This window comes from Pinus tabuliformis, chromosome 5_1, assembly GCF_031772625.1.
Source record: "Pinus tabuliformis cultivar Carrire ecotype Pingquan chromosome 5_1, CPIR1, whole genome shotgun sequence".
Classification (NCBI taxonomy): Eukaryota; Viridiplantae; Streptophyta; class Pinopsida; order Pinales; family Pinaceae; genus Pinus; species Pinus tabuliformis.
Genome location: NC_142305.1, coordinates 738637279 through 738662386, shown reverse-complemented (window position 1 = coordinate 738662386; position 25108 = coordinate 738637279).

The window sequence follows — 25108 nt, the reverse complement described above, 5'->3', positions numbered from 1 at the left end:
TAAATCCACACTAACATTCATCTCGATAAGTACTGGGTTGATCTGACCTTAGTTCTAGAGTGGAACCTTATCATAGGCTACCAACCACCACTAGGAACTATTGCATGTAGTATCTTTGGCCACAAAAAAATAAAGGAGGATGGGCTAGTCTAGTTGTGGTTCCCACTATGGAATCTTATTGCTGAGAGACCTCCCAACATTGTGATTATAAAAACCTTATAACTTGTAATGGGCACATTGATCAAAATGGGTCATACTGGCTATGGTTCTAGGCGTGGAACCCTATCACTGTCCACTGCTCACTGTAGAGACCTCCTCTACACCCTAAGTCTATCAACGAGCAAGTAAGATTAGTAGTTGGTTAATCTGGCTAAGGTTTTGGTTAGTAGAACTATGAGGTCAACTATCACTGACACCCATGAGACCTTGTTCATTTGATACCTAGTGAAGAGGCGATGATAAGGAGTTAGTCAATCTAGCCAAGGTTTTGGTTCATGGAATAGTGGGGTCGACTATTTCCATCATTTTCTAGCTTTACCCATTCGATAATCCATAACTAGCATAGCTAGTGAATGTTAATCCAATCTAGTCATGGTTCTGATATGAGAACATTTCCCAGTAAGATACTTCCTAGGTTTTTGATTTTGCTACTTTGTAGTGAGTGAGAATGTGATGGAATGACTACTCTTTTGTGACGTGGAAAGAAATTGTAGGCCCCACAATGATGAAACCTCAGGGTCACATGCTTTTAGAGTGGAAGCCACATGGAGAGTCACATGCGTAATGTGATGACATAGCCTCCTTTAATAGGCAAAAACTTCTAACAGGCATAAATTTTAATCCAAGACATGGATTGAGAGGAATTTTATATCATTGAAAAGCTCTTGACAAGCTAAACACTGTAGTGGTATTAGAATTAAATTTTGTAGACTCACAAAAATGAAGTTTTTGCTAACCCCATCTTCATAACAGACCTTAAAGATTGGGTCAAATAGGTAACACTCACATAGCCTGGGATGGGCAAGAGGTGGGAGGTGTTATAGAGTGGTGTGAGAGTTGAAGTTCAACACTATAATTGAAGAGGCTCATGCACAAATGAGAAAATTTAATACGATAGTTTAATTATTATATATGTTGATTTTTGGTTTATACTTGATGTTTTTGCTAACCTTGATAGGTTAATGATATGCCTTTTTCTCTAGTATGAATAATTGACATGGGTTTTGATTTTGTGAATAAATTCATATCAACATACTTAGAGTAGATAGGCCAAGGTGATAACTTTCTATATTCATGATAGATCTAACTAACAACTCTCTATGTGACGAAACATAGGAAGACATAGATTACAACAATAAATAAAGGAATGAGTAGCAGAATTGTATAGTACAACATGCCTAGGTCTTATCATAATCAGGATGAGGACTCTATTGGGAAAAAGTCAGAGGAAAATTCCCCTAAATCGATGGTTACCCTCAAGAGCTTGAGAATTGAATTGAGAAGTCATAAGGAAGATAATGAAAATATTATCAAAGCATAAGAAAGGAAATAAAAGGATAATGAAATAATTTTGGAGAGCTTATGAGATTTGCAAGGAAAAAGAAACATGATCTTGGTGCCAGCTACATAGGAAAGTACAAATCCAAGAAAACCCCATCTAATATCTGAAAGTAGGGATTGGAAACCAATAGGGAAGAAGGTATAAAGCTAAAGAAAAGGCATAGGAAATCATGTGAAGGCACTATGAGGGGAGAACCCCCACTCAACACTCCACAACTAAAGTCAAGGATCGATGACCAGTTGTCTAGTATTTTAATCAGAATACATCATCAGCAAAGGAGAAGTGAGAAGAGATCAATGCCAGAAGAGTTCAAGAAAGAAAATCCCCCTAGCTTTGATGGAGAAATTAAAAAGGAAGAAGAGGAAAAATATTGGCTGTTGGGATTAAAGAAATACTTTAAAATCCATGACTACTTTGAAAACATGAAGGTTGGGGTGACCATTTTAGCCTAAAATAAAATTTTGATATATGGTAGGAAGATTTGAGAAATGCCAAGGGCATTAGAGAAAAGGAACTATCATGGAGAAATTTTGAAAAATATGTCTATGCGAAGTACCTATCTAAGAGGTACTATGATAGAAAAATTAGAGAGTTCAATGAACATAAGTTGGGTAAGCTTAACTATATATTTGTACCAACATATTTTTGGACTTGTTGAGCTATGTGCCATATATCAAGGATGAGAAGGTAAAGATCTAAAGATCCTATCTTGGAGTTGTGGGATACTATTGTGCTACCAAGATAGGGTTGAGTTTGATGAGGCAAGGATGTTTGAGGACACCACCTAAAAGGTTATGCATTGCTATGATTAATCTAAGAATAGAGTTGAATTTTGAGTCGACTAGAAGAAGAGGGACAAAAGTAGTTTTAAAGGAAAAGGACTAAAATCCTTAGGATAAAAGCAAGGAGATAAAAACGTTGATTTCGCTACTCCTACTAGGGATGACTTCCAATGAAATTTCCTCGTTATCAATAACTATTATCCTATCAAAATAGCAAGAGAAGAGGCCGAGGAGCCCAGAAGAAGGTTGTTCCAGTGTTGGAGATGTGGAGAGAACCACTTGTGGAAGGGTTGTCCTCACCAATAGAAAAACATAACTAGGTTGTATGTTTTCCAAGAGGAAGTGACAGTGAATGATATGGCATAAAGCATACCTTTGATTTATGTGGCATTAGAAAAAAACAAGTAGATCGTCAAACCTCAGTGATCAAAATGAAAGGTATTGTCACCAACCAACCTATTTCAATTTTAATTGATCCAGGTTCAAATTTTAGTTCATTAGTCCCAAATATGTAGAAATGTGCAAATTGGAAAGAAAGTCCCATGCAAGTTTGTGGCTATTATAACTAGCCATGGGAGTAAAAAATAAAGTGGTTGTTTCGATGGAATTGTGCCACTTAGAGCTAGGTAGCATGCTAACAACAACGACCCTTTATTTGTTATCACTAGGTTCATATAATATGTTGATGGGAATGAATTGGCTGGTAGTGCATCGAGCTAAGGTGTATTGCTAAAAAAAACTCACTAGAAATGATTTGTAAACTGTCAAGGATATTCCATTGGATATTTCATCACAATGAATCTGATAAAACTATATTTAAAAATATAAAATCTACACTATTATGGATTTATTTCTCTTTAGATTTTTGTATCTATATATTACTGTTAATTGGGTATGCATGCAAATTAAAATTATGTATAAAATAGAGAAAAATCAAATGAAAACACAAAAACCATGATTTGTCAGAATATATGACCTAGGAAACCCTTTTGAGAGAAAACCCAATTAGAAGTTGAAGCCACTATGCTCTCTTTCTCTTAATAGAAAATGGTTGTGAGTATAAAGAAGTATGGCTTGTGGCGTATGGGCTACTACAATGCAAAAATACTCACTGTGTGCTCAATATCCTATCCATCTCAGCTATTTTTTCTCATATATGGAACAAAAGCACTCGAAAGAATGGAACCTCCTTTCCTCCTAGTGCCCTGATTATAACACAGCCAGATAGTGTACTAGTGGTTAGGTTTGACTACCTCAATTGTTAACTAGAGTTACAATATGGACTCTTATAGAGTCTTATTCATCATAATCATGCAACTAGCCCCTTTTCCATGAATCATAAGGTCGAACGTGGCATCATCTCAAATTATGGTGGTGATAATAGGAAGGTCAAATTCTACATGATATAACTTTTGCATATGGACTCTGATTGAGGTGATTCTTGCACTATTGGAAATCTCTATCTGAGTAGAATAAAAAAAAAGAGTGTTTTGCTAAAGCATAAAAATTTTACCCCCAAAAAATGTCATTTGATGCCTCAAAATTCTCTTGAAATGTTTCAAACCCCAATTCACCAAACTAGGTCCCGCTAGTAAAAATGGTCTCATGAGTTCATTGCTCCACTTTTTCCACTTGTTGTCGTTGCAATCAAAGCCCTCCGAAATTTTTCTCACATTTGAATTTTCAAGCCTACTGAGGATTTTATGATCTTTCGGTGTATGGTTACGCCATCGTCATTGATGTTTTGCAAAGTGTTCAAGTCTTCTTCTTAGTTTTAAGTTGTCAAATCACTTGCACTCACATGCCTAGTCTTTAATGATTTCATGTGAACACTTCCTTTATGAAATATTGAAAAGGCATAGCACCACCAATAAATACAGTTCTTGTGTGATGTTCAACTCATGATGGTAGTCAATGAACACTTTCATCAATAGTGTCGCTAACTTTGGTTGCGTCGGTAACACTATTTAGGTGAGTTTTCTCAATTGTCATCTTTTGTGCATTTTTGCTTTCACTAGTGTCATTTTCATATTCACGGTTGTTGTTTAGACTTTATTTTACTTTGATAAGTGGAATTTTCACGTTATCTTCACTCTGTCATGTCTTTCTTTCAAGGTCGTTTGCATTTTTCAAGTGTCGTCTTATATTTTCCTCATGTCGCAAGTGTCTCTTTTGCAATTTTCACTCGTACATGTGTCACACCTTTTCACATCACCAAAGTTAGTTTTGGTGCACTCTTATATATTATATGGTCTCAAATATCATTATAGTATGCACTACACACATTCCTATAGCTTAGCGCACTGTTTGGTGACAGTAGTTATAACACCTTCCTCCCACACTTACTTAAGTTCACTAGTCCACCAGGGTAAATATGTGATCAAGAGTTACTGTCATTAGTAGAGTTTCAAGGTCTAAAATGGGCCTCCTAAGGAAATTATAAAATAATTGTGGAAATAATAAAATAATTTTTTCTTACATCATCATTGTAGAGGGAAAAAAGGAAAAACTATTTTTTCAACTTATTTCCCTATGGTCTTACTCAAATTTCTAGCGACAACACTCGTTGGATGCATAATTTGATTCCTCATCCAAGGAGTACCTATGTTGCATAATTTCAATGGACCCTGCTACACGAAAAATGAGAAATACATGAAAAACGTGATTGCAATCACGTTTTTTCATGTATTTCTCATTTTTAGTGTAGTAGGGTCCATCAAAATTATGAAACACTAGTACTCCTTGGATGAGGAATTAAATTTTACATCCAATGAGTAATCCCACTTGAAATTTGAGTAAAACCTTAAGGAGATAAGTTTAAAATATGAGTTTCAAAAGTAGTTTTATTATTTTGTTATTTTTTAATATTTTTACTTTTTTACTCCAAAAATGGTGAATCATCCCCCATGGTTGACATCATCATCTTGAATCCTTTTGGTTCTTATAAAGTTCATTTTGGTTGTACATTTTTCTTAGGAGCCCCATTTTAGACCTCAAAAATCCCCTAATGGATATGAATCAACCTCCTAGGTATAGTTAAGGAAGTGGAATCAATATACTAAAAACTTACTACCCTTCTTTAGGAGCTGCAGGACCCCTGGGAGCCAGACAACCACTCCAGGTTCCCAAGCCTTGAGTTAACTTGCATTTTCATTCACCTGGTGTTGATGGGCTGGAATTCTCTACCAACAACGAAGGGGATCTCCTCGGTGTAGGTTCCCAACTAGACCCTACACCGTTTGCTTTAGGGATCCCATCCGGTATGTAGGCCTGACTGCCGTTCAGGTGTGTTGAGCTTTCTTTGGACGAAAGTGAGATGCGGGCTCAATTGAAAGCATGAACTTCAATAAACACAAGGAAATAATTGACAAATATCTTATAACGTGCATACCATGAATAGCCAGACTATTAACAACATAAACCTTATGTAAAGTAACTGTCAGCAGACTTCAAATAAGACTCATGTTTTATAAGATAAAGTGCTTAAAAACTGTAAAGTAGTTCACAAAAATCAAACATCTATAAGCATAAGTAAACGTACAGTCAAGAATAGATTATACCAATACCAACGAAATAGTTCACTAGTACAAGCATAGAGTTAGCGAATCATATACCATCAACACAAAGTTTGTAGTATGAGACAACACATGAACAGACCGTACATCAAAGAACTCTCAGGAACATTTGATCCATCAAGCGAAAATACTCATGGCATTACGACATAAAATATTTGAGGAATCCAATAGTGGAATATTACAATCACTCCTTGCATCAATTAGAAGAGCATAAGTTCTCTTAAGCAATATGTCTCAAAAGGTCCTCAGCCAAAAGCCCTTACAATGTGTCATGAGGGTGTATTTATAGAGTGAGGGTGACTCTTGGCCTACCCCTGACTCTTGAACTTCCTCATGACCTTTCACCTACCTGATGACTCTTGGACTTCCTCATGGCCTTTCATATTCCAAAACTTATTATTCTATCAAATTACAACATCACAAAATAAGTTGTTGTTATAATCCATCAATTTAATAATAGCAAGTTCAGGGATGTCCACGTTGAGTTGCTACGTTAAGTATGTGCGCCATAGTTTGTACTCAGCTACGATGGGGGTGACCTAGAGATGCTCTTCATCATTTTTGTGCAAGCATTCAAGTGCATCTGGAATGAGGGTGGTCTGTTTGGCGTTCACCTGGTTATTCAAGGTTACCAGTTTGGTGTAAATTCTTACTCGTTCCACCACATAGCATGTAATATTCTCTTTGGTGATGGGTAGATATTCTGCATGGGCTACCTGTTTATATGTATCAACAAAATCCTACACCTCCTTTGAGATATCCTCCTCCTTCCTTACCTGTCTGACTTCTCTGATAAACGAGACTCCACGGATCTAGATCATAGACTCTAGGTCATTGAAAAGGTGTCTGTAGGAAGCTAACACCCTGTCCACATCCTTGGTTAACTTGTCTTTTAATTGGATCTTGATGCAGAGTTAAACCTTGGAATTTTTCATGGTGATCCAATCCTTCTTAGGGACTACCACTGGTGCTCCTGGGTACTTAACGACCACTCATGCATGTTGTCTAGAGCGATTACAACTTCCTTCAACATTTCAGTTCTTTCTTTTGTGTGAGCTTGTATCGCCAAGATAGGGGCCAATGTGTGGTGAAGTTTTGACATCTCTCCTTAAACCATCACCATGGCTCCCCCGAGGGTCTCTGCCTCTCCTTTGATCGCTACCTAGAATTCCATTGTACTTGAGTGAACTAAATGAAGGGCTGCATTCTCTTCTTCTTCTCTCCTTCTCTCCTTCTCTCCTTCTCTACACTGGTGACCCTTTGTTCAGACGTGTAAAGCCTATTCTGAAGGTCTATGATCTATTTTCTCATCCGAGCCACATTATGTTCCGTGGTGATTACGAAAAATGTCTCGGCCGAGGCAATCATCTTTGGATTCACAATGATGTTGGGCACAATCTCCTTGGCTGTGGTGGCCGACAAGGGCTCTGTTGTATTCCTGGCATAATAATTTTTCCTTTCCTGCACAATTTTGAGGTTGAGCTCGTCAAAGGTGAGCTTAGTGAGGTCTAGGACCTCCTCTTCTTGTCCTTCTACAAAATCTAGCCCTTGTAAGGGTAGGTGCCCTCTAGTGAGGGGGGTGGAAGGTGGAACATCTAATGGGGGTAGCTCACCTTGTTCTATGTCCAACTCATATGTTTTACTAGTCTCTCCTCATTTGACTCTCTTGGTTTCCTCTTCTTTACTCCTCCTTAGTTCTTCCTCTTGCTTCTTTCTCTCTTGCTCTATTAGTGCATGTTGCCTCTCAAGCTCCTCATCATGCTTAAGATTTTCTTCTTTATCTTTTTTCTCTTGTTCTTTCCTCCTTTTATCTTCCTCTTCTTTGGCATGTTTGTCCTCTTGCTATATTTTCCTCTCTACTTCTTCCTAGGCCCTTCGCTCCTCCTGCAGCTTTTATTCTAGTTGTTTGTCTCTTTATGCCTCTTCTTGTCGAATCTTCTTGTCGAGTTGGCCTTGGTCACTGGAATCCTGCGATTGCTTGAGCTCTTGTTCCCTTTTCCACTTGATCTCTTGCTTCTTCCCTCCTAGGGCATCGTTCTTTTGTTCCAATGTTTCATTGTTGTCTTCCTCTTTTGGGTCGCTCAAAATATATTCAACCTCATTTTCTTTCTTCTTCTCATATTTCCCAATGGCCTTCTGCATCTCCCGTTGTTTCTTCTTCATGGTGGAGGCTCTCTCTTGAAGGCTCACATTTTCCTAGGAGTTCTCGAGGAGCTCCTCCTCTCTGGCCCGTTGCTCACTAGGTCTGAGTTTCCTAGTGGAATTATACCAATTCTTTACCTCGTATTCATGATATTGTCTGGCGTGTGAATATGACCAACTAAATTTTTCTCTTGCAATGGGTAGCCACAACTTTCTTAGGATCGTACATCTGATAGTTGAGATTTACAAAGTGGTTACCTTTCAATGCTTCAGCTTTTGCCTCCACCTATTTGAATTTCTCAACTATATATGCTCTGATGATGAGTGGGAAGGAAGGCCATGGTTTCTTCTTGCCTTTGTTTAGTACCTTTGAAAATCCATGCATCATCTGGTAGCAAACTTTTCGCAGGAGTGTTTTGTCTGTGACAAACCTGGGTAGAGCATGGGGGGCCTTATGGGTACTAAAGACTCTGATGAACATGCCCTCCTAGATGGGAAACCAATGCACTACCTTGACCACGATCTCCATAGCCCTCCTTGACATGCATGGTGGTTCCTCACCGAATAGCTACTGGTATAGCGGGCGGTAAAAGATTTAGAGATAACATTTATCATACGTTTATATGTGGTGTCTCAGAAAAACCCTGTAGTGGTGGTGCACGGGGCTGGTTGTTGATGTATCACAATTATAGCTCCAGTTCTCAAATTGGAATCTTGCACAGACGACATCTAGGAGGTATGAAGCCATGTATAATTTTGGTGGCTGCTCTAGCTCTGGATGCTTGGCTGTAGTTATGTTTGTCTTTAGGGATGATGCCAGAATGCTCACCTAGTTGAAAATTGTTCCCTGGGTGGCGACAATGTGCATGAGAGGAACCCAGGTGTCGTAGAATACGTCACAGTCTACTTTACCATACAAGTGACACATCATAGCGGTAATCAGTTGATATACTTTCCTTAGCCCCTCTGTCCTGTATGCCGAATCTGCTTGAACCTGGAATTTTCATTGGTCCTGCCACTATTCCCTCTGGATATCTTTAACCATAGTTACAAAAATAGGGAGCTACTAGGTATTGAAGGTCTCCTATCTTTCAGGGAGTTTGTAGTAGGTGGAAATATCTGTAGGGGATATTACAGCTAAGGTTTCTCCAGTATGGTCTCTAACCATCCACGAATCTGTGTCTGTATTCTGCAGGACCCAGTCAATAGTTTCTTTGCACGGAAAGATTGGAGGATGTGACGCTATCTTGTGCAGTTTAGACCTCTTGATGTGCAGGTATATCGGGAAATCCTCCTGGGTTTCCGGTATGTCTGACCTCGTGAACTCTTTGCAGATGTTATACCAGGAGAGTCTAGTAATTTTATTGATATTGTAGGTCATGCACCCATAGATGGGTGGTTCCTCGTACTAATAGATATCCAACGAACTACTTCCTGAGCTTCTACGAGCAGCCTTCGTAGTTGGGGCGCCATCTCGTCTTCGAAGGAGGAGATAGAGATGCACTTGAAGTCTATGTCACCTGGAATGTTGAATAGACAATCCCATGATGAGAGCGATAACATGAAAATTAAATAGAAACTTCTTAAATAAAATTCATTTCAAAAGTTCTAAGGAGGCCTTTTGACAACTCGCACTGGAAGGTAGGTCATGTGGGTCGCAAGGAAAAGAGCTCCACTAGCGACTAAGTGTATGAGTCGTAGGTTGCGGGGGTAGCAAGGTCGCTAAGTCACGTGGTCACGAGGTCAATAGGTCGCTAAGTCGCGAGGTCGTGAAATCGCTAAGTCATGGGGGTCACGAGGTTGCTAAGTCACATGGTTGCGAGTTTAGTAGGTCGCTAAGTTGTGAGGTCGTGGAATCGCTAGGTCGCGAGGTCGCAAGGGTCGCAGAAATTATGGTATCGTGGCTGCGGGCCACGGGACCTAGGATTTATGTGGGCTAAGAAGGAAAAATTGAGGCTCAAGGGAGTTTTGGAATCCTTCATGGTAAGATGATTAGGTTCATTGGTGAAAACGAGGATGGTTAAGGTCGAGGAATGGCTATGAGGGAGGTAAGAGAGCTTGAATGGGGCTAGCATAATTGATTTTGGGTTTGAGGTCAAAACCTAGGCCAATAATGGAGATAAAAACCCCCTAGGGTGGAATGTGGGGGATCGGGATGGAAGAAAATGACACTTAGACCGGAAAAATGATTACTCGGAAGTTGAAAGGTCGCCTACCTTGAGAAATCGACCGCGCGCCCAAGTTGCAAGCCTCCTTTGTCTCTCGTGCTACCAAAGGAGTCGTTATAGATGAATCAGGGCGACCTACTATTTATAGTTTTGGTCACACGTGCGAAGGTCACATGGGTAGTAAGTGATACCTTATGACCTATGCGACCTTGTGACCTGTTGGTTGTGAGGTTGCTCTAAACATCAATTGCGACCTTTTCGACCTTTGGGACTCAGCGACCTGTTGGTCACGAGGTCACAACGGTCACTTGGTCGCAACATGTATTACTTACGACCTTTGCAACCTTTATGACTCAGCGACCGGTTGGTTGCAAGGTTTGTAAGGGTTACAAATGTTCAAGATCTAACCTATGCGACTCAAGCAACTTAGGCTGCTTGGGTCACATAGGTCGCACTAGTCGCAAGTGGTAGAAAGAGTCGAATCCTAAAGCCATGGATGACTTGCTTGAACTGGATTTGTGACTTAGCAGGAAAATTTAGGTTCTCACGAGGCTTTTCTAGTCTAGCGAGATTTTGAGTAGATTCTTAAGGTACCGAAAGTTATCGAATGATACAAGGGCTCCAAAAATTTTAAGGATTTGAAATTTTTGGAGGGGTTGTTGCAGCAACTACAATAATTGGTGATTCACTGGGAGAACTCTAGGATCTCTAATGTCTTCTGACCTGGCTTAAGGGGGACCTGAATGAGTGTTTCTTCCATAGAGATGTGGGTCCCACTGATGGTACTTGGGCCTCTCCTTCACACTGGTCGACTATCCCAATTTGCGAAAACCCAACCTTTAACACATGGGATAGGATGTCAATTCCTGTTATTCTAGGAAGGAAAAGGGAAACTAAAGTAATGATATGAGATTTAAGTTTTTTTGGTATAGTAGTCAAGGTACTTTGGTGTTTCTCCGCTGCTAGCAAGCCTGAATAGTACACTGGCGGAGTCACTACCTAGAAATCGTGAACACTGCTCCATTGCTAGCGAGCCTGGTCAGTAACCCGACAGAGTTATTGCCTCACCTCTTTGCGTAGGAATCCTTTCTCAGTCATTTATCCTTTATATTAGTAATAGGATGTGCTCATTGGCACTTATTTGTTTCTACTTATTTGCACTTATTTGATTGTGGCTTTAAAAGCCTAGGCAGATGAGCGATCCTGACTTATTTGACTTGCACAGAGGTTGTTTTTGGTTTCTTCAGAGACCTTATTTTTTTCCCAAAATGTATGTATGCTCAAAAAGGTTTCTTCAATTCCCCTTCATTCCCAAAACAAAATGTGAGCTAGAACAACATAAACTTGTGGTTGTTTAAGTAGATGGGATAGGCCAACGCGAGAGAAAAATAGAGGTCTTGTGTGCCATCGAGTTCCCCACTACTGCCGATTTCCCACACTCTATCTTGGTCGCGACTTAAGGTTCATTCAGTAAACGGTTCCATAGAGCACCCGCGGGGGCCAAAGTGCAGGGCTATTCTAACCTCTACTTGTCATCCCAAACTTTTATTTCAAAACAAAAGAACATCAAACTGTACTGAAAACAAAACAAACCGACTAGCAAGGAAAATTAAAGGGAACTATGGTACAATATGGGACTAGCAACATTGAGGGCTCCTAGGTGAAGTAGAACTTGACGTCTTGGCCTCTCACAGGAAGGGGTTCAACCTGCCCTCCTAAGGTTTGCAACTTATAGTTGTGTTGGTCGATTTTCTCTTTGATTTGGAAAGGACCAATCCAAAAATCTTGGAGTGTTTTCCCTTGTCCTCATGGGACCGATCCCATTTAAGAACCAAATATCCCACACTAAATTCATAGGTTCTTGTAGACTTCTTGTCAAACCACCTTTTAATCTGGCTTTGGAGGACAAAAAATTTCTCCTTGGTCTTTAGTCTCTCCTCTTCCAATATAAGGAGAATGTCAATACTGGGGCAAGGGGATCCTTGTGACTCTTGAGCTAGTTTGAGGACCGGAAGATAAAGGTTAGGCAAAAATATGATTACTTTCCCATAAACCAGGAAGTAGGGGGATGTGCCAATGGATGCTTTGGGGGTAACCCGGTCAGCCCATAAGGCGTTTTTGAGTGCATAATGCCAGTTTCTTCGGTTAGAGAGAAGGGTTTTCTTGAGGATGTAGATGAGGTTTTTATTGATAGGTTCTACTAGGTTGTTCCCCTATGGGTAGTAGTTGGAAGAATTTTTTAAGACAATATTGTTTTCCAAAGAAAAATCATACAATTTTAAAGATGAAAAATACGTATCATTATCAAAGACAAGTGAGGTTGGTACACCAAACCTGGCAATCATGTACTGATTGATGAAAGATATTACCTCATCGTTGTTGATTTTCTGTAACAGGATTTCCTCCATCCACCTGCTGAAATAGTTGGTGGCAGTGAGTATATACCTGTGTTGTTTTGATGAGTTCGACATGATCTCTCTAATGACATCCAACCCCCATTGTTAGAAAGGCTCTTTTACTGCTATGGGTTGAAACGGAGCAGAAGATCTAGCCTACCTACCTTCATTCTTCTAACATATGGTACACTTTCGAGCGTAGCCATGTGCATCCTTAAATTGTGTGGGCCAGTAGAAACCTGTCTGCATGATTTTGTGGGCAGTGGTGTTGCCTGCATAGTGACCCCCTGCAGGTCCATCATGTAGTTATTTCAACACTTTATGAGCTTCTTCATATTCCAAACATCTTAGCAGTATGTCAAGGTGGTTCTTTATGAATAGGTTTCCCTGAACTATTTGATATGAGGTAGACATGAGCCTGGCGGATATCTTCTGCTTGGCAGACAAGGTATCCGGTAGAGACCCTTGCACTAGGTATTGTTTCAAGTTAGAGTACCAAGAAGAGGGGTCATGTGAGCCGAGTAGCTCATTCTGGTACATTTCGATCTCATTTTCCTATCCTTCTACCTCAGAAACCGGTTAATCTTCTTCTGAAACTTGTTGATTTGTTGCCTCAGTGGTTAGTTTATAGAGCCCCTGTCCTTTCACTGTACATGAAGGTTTGAAATCTAAATCATACTCTTGGAGGGAGGTCATCTAGTTGGCTCTCGTCTCTCCCAACTCATTTTGGATGAAGAGTGATATGATTTCCGGGTGTGGGACCATTATTGTGACGTGGTTTTTTAGAATGTATGGTCTAAAATGTTTCACCGCTTTGTAGACAGCATATGCTTGCTTATCAATGTCCGGGTAATTGAGTTTTGCGCCTTGTAGCCCTATGCTCATGAAGGATATAGGATGTTCATCGTGGTTGCAATCCTTTTGCATGAGGACTGCGGCCAAGGACGAGTCTAAGGAAAAAGTGTATAAGATGAAGTCCTTACTAAAATCTGGGCTGAAAAGGGAAGGGGCCTCAGCGATCGCTATTTTGATGCGATCAAAAGACTCCTTTTCTTCTTGATTCCATTTGAACACTGAATATTTGTTTATCATATTTTGGAAAGGTTTGAAAATTTGTGCAAAATTTGAAATAAATTTACGAAGAAAATTTATTTTGCCATGGAAAGATTGCATACCTATTTTGGTGCTCGGTTGGGGAAATTGTGCTATAGAATTCATGCGATTGGGGTCAACAGTAATTCTATCTTTGGTGATGATATTTCCGAGAAGGTTGCCCTCAGAAACCACGCATATGCTCTTTTTGGGGTTGAGAGAGATTCCATATTTCCGGCACCATTCAAAAATATGCTTCAAATGGTGAAGGTGACCAGCTCTCTTCTTCGAGAAAACAATGACATCATCAAGGTAGACCACTACACTCTAGCCCATTAAACCCCAAAATGCGATATCCATTTCTCTTTGGAACGTTACCTCGACATTAATCAGTCCAAACAAAATATGACGCAATGCAAACATTCCCCACTTTCTTCTGCAGGTCGTTTTGATTCGGTCTGGTTCGGCTACTAGGACTTGATTGTAGCCAGAGAAGCCATCTAACAAGGAGAAAATTTCTGATCCCAAGACGGTTTGGAGAATCTGCTCCATGGAGGGGATCAGGTAGTTGTCTTTATCTGATGCCCGATTGAGGTTTTGAAAATCGACACATAAACGGATTTCTCCAGATTTCTTACGTACTAGAACCAAATTGGATACCTAAGTAGAGTATCTAACCTTGAAGATAATGCGAGCATCCAACAACTTTTTGAGTTCCTTCTGGATAAGGGGTTCTAACGTGGGATGCACCTTCCTCAATTTTTGTTGAAATGGTTTAGCCCCTTCTTTTGTAGGAATGACATGCTGGATAATCTTCGTATCGTATGTCTTCAGGTCATCATATGTCCAAGCGAAAATGTCACGATACCTCTTGAATAGGATGATAAGGGCTTGTATTTCTTCAGGGGATCATCCCAGTCCTATGTTAACACATTTGTGATCGGATTCGGTCCCGAGGTTGATCTAGTCATGCGAGAGGGTGGAACTTTGGGTCTTAGCATTTGACAAGCCTTGGAACTAGTTCTGTAGGTCAAACAATTTCTCTAATGTGACCCCTCCTTTAGGTATAGGGTTTCCTTTTCGTGAGTCCACTTCTTCCTATAGGGACCTTTCATGTTCCTCTTCTTCGATGGCTACGTCTTTAAACACTTTTACACTTGTTATGAACTCCAGTATCTGTTGGTCATCATTGAAAACATGTAAGTTAGTTATTGTTGACACCTAATCATAGGGATTGGGTGAACAACTATAAATAACGTAAATAAATAATAGAGAAAATGGAGAGTCATTAGGAGATGAGACTCAATAGTCACTCCCTCATGTATACAATAATGAACAACCTAAATGGATATACAATCTCATTTTTCGAGGAGTTACCTCCTGGCCTGACATGGTATCAAATCCAACTCCATTTTTGGCATTCCAGTCTGCCATTATAACTCCCTTCTACCTATGTTACGCCTATTTTGCAAAACTAATACATCTGCCCTTGCTCCTGAGGCCTGACACTATCATATGTGTTTTCTATTCCCTCCGAACAGTCGGCCCTTCGACTCTCCATTGGCCTGGTGGTATCTCATTGAATTGTGCTCAGTAGTATCACTGGATTCATTGGAATAGATGTCTAGAATGGAGTAGCCGCTACATGGTTAGAATAGATATCGGCCCCTTAGCCTCTCCCCTCAACCTCGCTCCCATACGCAGTCGACATTACCAACACGACTCCACTATATATGTGGTCCCCTCCACACTATGGTTACCGTAGCCTATGCGTAACCATTGAATACGCGGTCCACTCCCCACTGTATATGCGGTCTTCACAAGCAGTCGATGGTATATGTAGTCGACATTACCAGCAGGACTCCACTGTATTACTGTTACTACTTCTGCATACCACCATATCGCCCGCATACCTTCCTCACGGCAATTATTTTCTGCCACTACCATAAGTTGGACTCTGTCCATATATTGGTCCACCAAGGTTTAAGTTATCCAAGTAGTCTTTGTTCTTGCATTTGAGGCTTACTATAAACACATAACAAGCAAGAAGACTAGTGGTTTCAGTTTTGATGTTGCAGGCCTATGTATAGCGTGTACAGTTTTCTAAACTCATTTACTATTTTTTTTTTTTTTTTTTTCTATTGTGATGCCTCTTTGGAGGCTGAAGACATGATACTAGAATTAATATGTAGTAATTGGTTTTGAAACATTTGGGTACTCAGTCCTTAGTATTATAAAGTTGCAGAGAAGACTATGAAGAATCTTTGAAGATTTTTATGGAGTCCTTTAAAGCCATGCTAGAAGATGATTTTTTTTACCAGAACTGCATTTTTATCAGTAATACAATTTTTACTAGAACTGCATTCTTGATCAGAATTGCACTTTTTTTCATAAAGATATTGCTATTATAGTGCAGAAGTGAAAATATTTTGTATATTGGCAGGAGAAATATTTTTTTTTACAGTTCACAGTTTTTTAAAATGCACTCATTAATATATATTGTGGGAGTGGTCCTCAATGGGAAGGAAAATTATCCTGAGTGGTCTTAGAAAATCAAACACACTCTCATTTTTAATGAGCTGTGGAAAGGAGTGTGTGTTGGAGATGGAGACAAAGAGCCAGAACAACCTACCTGAGACAAGCAATTCGCCATTTGGGAAAATAAGAACAACAAGGCTTATGCATTGATTGCAGCATCAGTAAATGAAGAGGTGAGTCTCCATATTTCCCCATTTTCAAATACTTTCGAAGCCTTACAAAAACTTAAGGAACTCTATGACTCACACTCCGCACTTGAAGTTGTTCAACTCGTGATTAAATTGTTCAGCCTTGAATTACAAAATGATGATCCTCTTGCTCTTGCATCAAAAGTAAAATCTATTATGCATGATATCAAAGTCACTAATGTTGAACTGGACATTCCTCTGATAGCTTTTCTCAAGGCACTTTATCCCACTTACTCAAATTATCTTGAGTCATTGCAAGCAAATGGAAACCTCAAAGATATTACCTTTGACTCCCTTGTGAAAAAATTTGTTGAAAGAGAGAAAGCTTTTGGGAAGAAGACAACTCCTCAGTCTTCTGAAGAGGCTGTGTGTCTTGCACATAGAGAGAAGAATCTTGCTCAAGATTCTTCCAGAGGAAGAGGTGGTCGAAGAGGAAGAGGAAGAAATTTCAAAGGCAGGGGGGGCAGACACTCTCAAGGAGAAAAGTCAGATTTGCACTGCATACGCTGCAAAAGAGATGGATCACATGATGCATCCACATGCAAGTTGCCTTAGGATAGAATTGAGTAGGAAAGAAACCAACCCAAAGGTAAAAATAATGAAAAAGAGAAAGGTAAAGCACCTGAATCTGCTCACTATGTTGTGGCACACTGCAATATTGGAGTAAATGAAGACTTATTTACTGCTTCACTTGCTTCTTGGAAAAATGATTGGTTGCTTGATTCAGGAGCAACCTGCCACATGAATTTTAGAAGAGATTTTTTTGAAGAATTTACTGACAATGTTGATGGAGTAGTATACTTTGCAGACAAATCAAAAATCAAGCCATCAAGGCTTGGCACAATTAGGCTTAAATTGCCTGGTCTTCCAAACTTTCTTCTGCATTGTGTTTTATATCTCCCACAATTGAGGAGAAATTTGTTTTCCTTAGTCGACATCCACCAGCAAGGACACTCCATTGATATGTTTGATGGCAAGGTTGAGGTGAGAAAAGCAACATACCACTCACTTGTCATGATGGGGATAGAAGAATAAAGGCTTCTCAAGCTGCAGGGTACCTCTGCTCGTGCACAAAATTTCTCATACAATTCTCATTATGAAGAAAGTACATTTCCATCAAGTTTATTATGGCATGCTAGATTTGGACACTTGAACTATGACAGCCTCTGCTTGTTGAAGAAAATTGGTGTTACTGGTTTGCCTACAATTCCTAGGAAACTTAAGCAATGTGATGCTTGCATTCTAGGAAAGCATAGCAAACAGTATTTTCATGATTCACATTCCAAAGCACATAGAGAACTTGAACTCATTCATTTAGATTTATGTGGTCCAATGCCTGTTACTTCTGCAAATGGAAATAAATATATGATGACATTTATTGATGACTACACCAAAATGTGTTGGCTTTATTTATTGAAGAACAAATCTAATGCTTTTCAAACATTCAAGAAATTTCATACATGGATTGAAAATGATGTACAATCTCATATTGGCTCTATTCACACTGATAATGGAAAAGAATACACCTCAAATGAATTTGAAAACTATCTTTGCCAACATGGGATCAAACATCAAACAATTGTTCCTTATAATCCCCAATAGAATGGAGTAGCTAAAAGAATGAATAGGACAATCTTAAATATGGTGTGCTCCATGATGTTTTTCAAAAATGTAAAATTGATGTTCTGGGCTGATGTAGTTCTATGTGCTGTATATCTAAAGAATAGATGTCCATCTAATGCTATTAGAAACAAGACTCCTTATGAAATGTGGTATGGGCACATTCCTTCGGTAAAGAATCTCAGGGTCTTTGGTTCCACATGTTATTCCTTGATACCAAAGGTGCATAGAAACAAACTTGGTGCAAGAAGTCATAAGTGTATCTTCATGGGGTATTCAAACACCTCCAAAGAATACCATCTCTATGATGAAGTCAATAAAAAGTTTGTTGTATCTAGAGATGTAATCTTTCTTGAATCATCGAAAACTGACAATGTTGTTGAGCAGCAACTTGATCGCTTGGATAGATTTGCAAATGAAAAATAATTTCAAGAATTTGATAATCAGATTCCACATCTTGAAGGGGGGATTCCTATGCTAGATCAACTCGTGGAATCTTCTTCTGAAGCACTCTCTCCCCCACATGAAACTCCAACAACGGATGATACTTTGAGTGATGTGATTGACAGAATTGGGAGACCCAATCTTGGTTTAGTCCCAAATCAATCAATGGAGCAGCCTGGACCATCTCAAAAAGGTCCCCAAAAGTGGCTGACAAAGACACTTGAAAGTGTTCATCCTGATGAAGTTGGAAAGACAGGAACTAGAAATTCAACTCGGCAAAATGGAGGTGATGTAGATGACTCTGATTCACCTATTGATATGGATGTTTCTTATGATTGTGAATTGAATTTGTCTACAGATTTTGAACCAACCTCCTTCAAAGAAGTTTCTTCTCATGATGAATGGAAAGAAGCAATGCAAAAGGAGTATGATGCCTTAATAAAGAATGGCACTTGGAAGCTGGTTGATCCTCCATTGGGAACCAAACCAATTGGCTACAAGTGGGTCTACAAGAACAAGTATAAAGTTGATGGCTCACTTGACAAGAACAAAGCCAGGCTTGTGGCAAAAGGTTTTGCACAGAAGGAAGGGGTCGATTATGAGGAGACTTTTTCCCCCATGGTAAAATGGGCTACCATCCAAACACGCTTTTCCCTAGTAGCTCAGAACGGTTGGAAAGTCCATCAAATCGTTGTAAAAACATCTTTCTTGAATGGAGATCTAAAAGAAAATGTTTTTATGTCCCATCCTGAAGGATTTGTTTTGAAAGTACATGAACATAAAGTATGCAAACTTGTGAAATCCTTGTATGGCCTCAAGCAAGCACCATGAGCGTAGTATGAAAAACTAACTGAGCATCTTCTAAAACTCAATTTCAAACATTATGATCCTGATGATGCAACTATTTTTGTCAAGAAAGTTGGAAAAACAGTTTTATATCTTGTGGTATATGTAGATGATATTTTGATGACAGGGAACAATGAGGGCTACATTTCATCCATAAAGAAGGAATTGAGGAAAGGTTTTGAAATGACTGATTTGGGCTATGTTCATTACTATCTTGGTATTGAGGTAACTCAACATCCGAAGTCCATATTCCTTTCTCAAAAGAAGTAAATTCGAGATCTTTTGAACATGTTTGGCATGGCTGAATGCAACCCTCTGACTACTCCAATGGAACAAAACTTAAAGCTCACATCCATTGAAGGAAAATAATTTGAGGATGCAACAAAGTATAGACATCTTGTAGGAAGTCTCAACTACCTCACTACTACTAGACTAGACATTTTGTTTGCTATTGGAATCCTCTCCAGATTTATTGAAAAGCCTTGTGAGGGACATTGGTCTGCTGCAAAAAGAGTTCTAAAGTACTTGAAGGGAACTCAAGACTTTGCACTCAAGTATACATAGGTGGGCGACTTCAGCTTGATTGGATACTCTGATTCAGACTTCAATGGAGACAAAGACACTGGGGTATCTACTTCGGGTTATGCAATGAGTCTAGGATCTGGAGCTGTCTCCCGGAGATCACGCAAACAATCAGTTCCAGTAGATTCCAAAATAGAGGCAGAATATGTGGCAGCAGCTGAGACAACAAAAGAAATTGTGTGGCTTAGGAAAATTCTGGAAGATTTGTAGGTAAAACAAGTACATTCGACTCCACTCATGATTAACAATACCTCGGAAATAAAGTTGGCCAAGAACCCCAAGTTCCATGACCGAACGAAGCACATCAATACAAAATATCATCTGATTCAACATCATGTTGAGGCCAAAACAGTCCATCTGCACCATTGTTCCACTAATGAGAAGATTGCAGACATATTCACCAAAGCTCTTGGAAGAGAAAAGCTTGAAAGATTCAGAACGATGCTTAGACTCACTAACATCCCTTCAGATTCAGGGGCAGAATGTTGACACCTAATCATAGGGATTGGGTGAACAACTGTAAATTATGTAAATAAATAATAGAGAAAATGGAGAGTCATCGAAAGATGAAGCTCAACAGTGACTCCTTCATGTATATAATAATGAACATCCTAAATGAATATACAATCTCATTTTTCAAGGAGTTACCTCCTGGCCTGATAGTTATGTTATCAGGCACAACCAGTTTATAAACAATTTCAATAGAAAATCTATCCCTAAGGGGCATGAACCCAGTTGCTGCATTAGCCAAAGTTTCAGCAGTGACATTATTAAATATAGGAACAAAAATAATATTGAAAGCTTTAAACAAGTTTATCAAACACCATACCTCTTGCTGGTAATTCTTGAGGTGAGGGGACAAATAGTGAATTGTGTTGCATACCTATCTTGTAATGATTTCAAAATCTTCGATTACCTTTAGACAATTTTCCTTTAGGTCTATGGCCTTTTTGAGGCCACGGATTAATGCCTCATACTTTGCAGTGTTGTTGGTGCATTGGAACTCTAACCTACAAGAAATCAAGAATCTATTTCCTTTGGGATCTACTAGGACACAACCTACTCCAGCTCCGTCATGAGTCTTGGATCCATCATAATATAACGTCCAAATCCGAACATCGAAGACAGGTGGGCCTGGAATGTGCAGGTTCAATGTGCAGATTTCATTATTATGACCTAGGGTTTGCAATGGGGGTTCCAATTGGGTATCTAGAGGGGTAGTTAACGTTTGGGACTGATAGAAACCGAATAGTGTCTTGAGGAGACAGACCCGTAGCTCCTCTTGGGCGTAGATGATTGGTTCATTAGAGTCCTCAAGATTGGTTACAATGTGCTTCATACAAGGCTCATTGTTGACTCTGATATGATTAGTCTTTCCTTTGCAGGGTAGCCACAAGTGGGATCCATCTGTGGCAAAGTCGCCTTGAGGCTTGTAGGAATAATCTATGCTGAGTAACTCGCAAGATTTTGGGATGTATAGGACAATTATTTCAATGCACTGATGCACCCGAGAATCATAAGACAATCGAATAATAACGTTATTCAACTCTCCAACAGCTGGGACTTGGGACCTATCCAACTATATCATTTTAGCATCTATTTTTTTGGGCTGGATGTTTAGCTTCTTGTAGATTGACCAGGGCATGACATTGGTTGATGCACTAGAGTCAACAAGGTAGTGGTGCACATTGTATTTGAATAGTTCAAAGGTCAAGAGGAAAGGAGGGGTCCAACCTCTCGAGTTTGAGTTTATGGAATTTATTATGGCTTGCAAGTTAATCACGGCCTGGGATCGACCTAAGGAGTTGGCCTTGACTAAAGAGGGAGATTTTAAAGGGGCGGGAGAGGTGGCGAAGGTTTTGACAATCAACTCACGTTGACTGGTTAATTTTCACAGCTCATACAATGAGATGTTAGCCCGAGTTTTCTTCATGTCCTCGATAATATTTTAATCCAAGCCTATGGAAAAAGTATCTTCTAATGCGCGTTGCATTAACGAGGTGGTTTTAGTAGTCACCCCTTTGGTCGAACTTTTGGGTGTGGATGTGTCCCCTTTCCCAATGGTTGGGGACTCTTTAGAGCTTAGGTCATTCATCCCTTTGGGGAAAAGGGTGGATGGCTGGCTGGTGTTAACGAGTGGAAGAATCCTTCTTAACAGAGCCCTTTTCTTATCTTCCAGCGTAGCATCCGACATGGGTCCCTTACTCCTAAGACTGTAGCTTTTGGGGGGCTTTGGGGGAGGAGTGTCTCCCATGATGGCCTCTTGAGCGGTCAGTGCTTCTCCCCCACGGATGACTTTGAAGGCTAATACGGTGAATGGAGCATCATCGTTGGGAGGGGAGTCTTCCTCTTTAGGGTCATTAGTTTCTTCTTCACCCTCTCCCGTGGCCTGGTCTTCTAAAATCTGGGTTACTATGGTAGTCATGTTATGGAGCCATTGGGGGCAGGTTTTCTCAGAATGAGAGGCCTGGTGGAAAGTGTAGAAGTTGTCCTTTCCTATCTCTTCCACATTGAAGTTCGTACTAGATGTCTCAGAGGTTTTAGGGGGGTATCGTTAATTTTCTAGAAAAAGGGTTTAGGAGGTTTTCCTCCTCCCGAAATGTCATTGGTCTTTCTCTTTAATTCATACACCTCATTAGTCAGCTGCTTCAAGGATTTCTCTAGTCCTTCGAAATCGAAGGAAACTTTGTCTTTATCTGCGAGTTTATTGGATGAGGCTTGATTCTTCTTAGAGGATGGTTTTGCCTCCTCCTGTGAATTGTGATCTAGGGCGTCGATAGAAAGGAGATCCTTTTCGACCTCTAGAGCTGTAGCAAAGTTCTCCACTAGGGTGAGTTTTGCTTCACGTTTAACGAACATGGAAATGTCTCGCAGTAGGGTCCTTGTGTAATAATCAATTGTGATGGAATCATTAAAGGCCACGTCAGTTGGGTACTTATTCAAAATGGTGGTGAATCGTTAGTTGAAATATTTCACCTTCTCCTTCTTATGGCACTTCAACATGCTAAGCTCGGTGAGGAGCATAGAAGGTGTCTTGTCTTTCGAAAACTTATCCAGAAAGGTTTTCCAGAATTCATCCCAAGTTCGGATGGAGGCAATGGGTAGTGACCGATACCAGGTGGTAGCCTTATTTTCGAAAGTGTGAGGGAACAGGTGACAAGCCACATCGTCGTATTACACCCTCATCATTTGCAATGCTAGGTAGAAATTGCTAATATGGTCATCAATCAAGGTTCCCTTCTCGAGGTCGAACTTCGGGAGGTGTTTCTTAGGATGGTGGGGCATGTCATGAAGTTGGCCCCTAATGCCTAATGGGGATTGAGCCATCCAGGCCAACGATTGTTGGTGGCGATTTCCTCTAGGTGGGGGAGGAAATATGAGGTGATTTTCATTTCCCTCTGATTCACTACCAGTGCCTGATCCCCTGTTGGTGTGAGGAGGTTGCCTACCTTCCCCTCGAGGCACTCTAAGGTGTCCTAGGTCTCTAGTGTTTCTCACATTCTTGGTGTTTCTCAGGTTCCTCAGGAGGCATTGATTGTTGTAAAAGTTAATATGGTCTCTAAGGTACTCCTCGGTCCCTCATCCTAGGGTCCCCTCAGTATTCTCTCACAGAGGTTGGTTGTTGTTGACAGGGGTATCTTCTGGGGCCCGTTGATTGTTTCCCTGCGTCTCTCCCCATAATGACCAACTGTTTTCTCCGGTGAATGTGTTCTTAGTGTCTCCTCCTTCATCTTTTGGAGGACTATCCCACCCCTTGATGGATAACCTTTCAACGATGTCAGCATAGTCATTAAGCGCTAGCCCAATTTACTGCGATATAGAGTTATTAGGACACCTTGACGCGTATTATGAGGCATGTTGGTGCTAGGGATGGATAGGGAGTTAGTTGCGGGAATGCATTTCAAGCCCCTAGAGAACTGTCAAGTAATAGGGCGCATGGCCTTGAGCTGTTCTTTCCCGACTTTGAAAATGGAAAGTTCCTCTTCTCCTGGGGTATCTTCAAGAGGGGGTGGCCAGGAAACTTCTTACAGTGGCCTCGTGAAAGGCAGACCGTAAGGGGGAATATATGATATTTCAGGAGGCATGGGGGGACGGAGTTTGTTACTAGCTTGATGAGAAGTCTCAGTGTTCAGGTGTGGATTAGTACTTGCCATGGCCCTCCTTCTAGTACCAATTCTGTAACAGGATGGAATTCACCACCGACAGCAAAGGGGATCTCCCAAGTGTGGGTTCCCAACTAGATCGTGCACTATTTTCTTTATGGATCACATTCGGTATGTAGGCTCGGTTGTCGTTCAGGTGTGTTGAGCTTGCTTTGGACGAAAGTGAGATGCAGGCTCAATTGAAACCATGAACTTCAATAAACACAAGGAAATAATTGAAAAATATCTTATAATGTGTATGCCATGAATAGATATACTATTAACAACATAAACCTTACGTAAAGTAGCCGTCAGCAGACTTCAAATAAGACTCATGTTTTATGAGATAAACTTGTTAACAACTGTAAAGTAGTTCATAGAAAGCAAACATCTATAAACATAAGTAAATGTATAGTCAAGAATAGATTATACCAATACCAGTGAAACAGTTCACTAGTACAAGCATAGAGTTAGTGAATCATATACCATTCATGTGTAGCAACACAAAGTTTGTAGTATGACACAACACATGAATAGATCGAACATCAAAGAACTCTCACGAACATTCGATCCATTAAGAAAAAATACTCATGGCATTACGGCATAAAAGATTTGAGGAATCCAATAGTGGAATATTACAATCACTTCTTGAATCAATTAGAAGAGCATAAGTTCTCTTAAGAAATATGTCTCAAAAGGTCCTCAACCAAAAGACCTTACAATGTGTTATGAGGGTGTATTTATAGAGTAGGGTGACTCTTGGCCTACTCCTGACTCTTTAACTTCCTCATGAACTTTCACCTACCTGATGACTCTTGGACTTCCTCATAGCCTTTCATATTCCAAAATGTATTATTCTATCAAATTACAACATCACAAAATAATTTGTTGATCTAATCTATCAATTTACCAATAGCAAGTTCATGGACGTCTAGGTTGAGTTGTTGCATTAAGTATGAGCACCATAGTTTATACTTGGCTGCGATGTGGGTGATCTGGGGATGCTCTTAATTGTGTTTATTCAGGAATTCT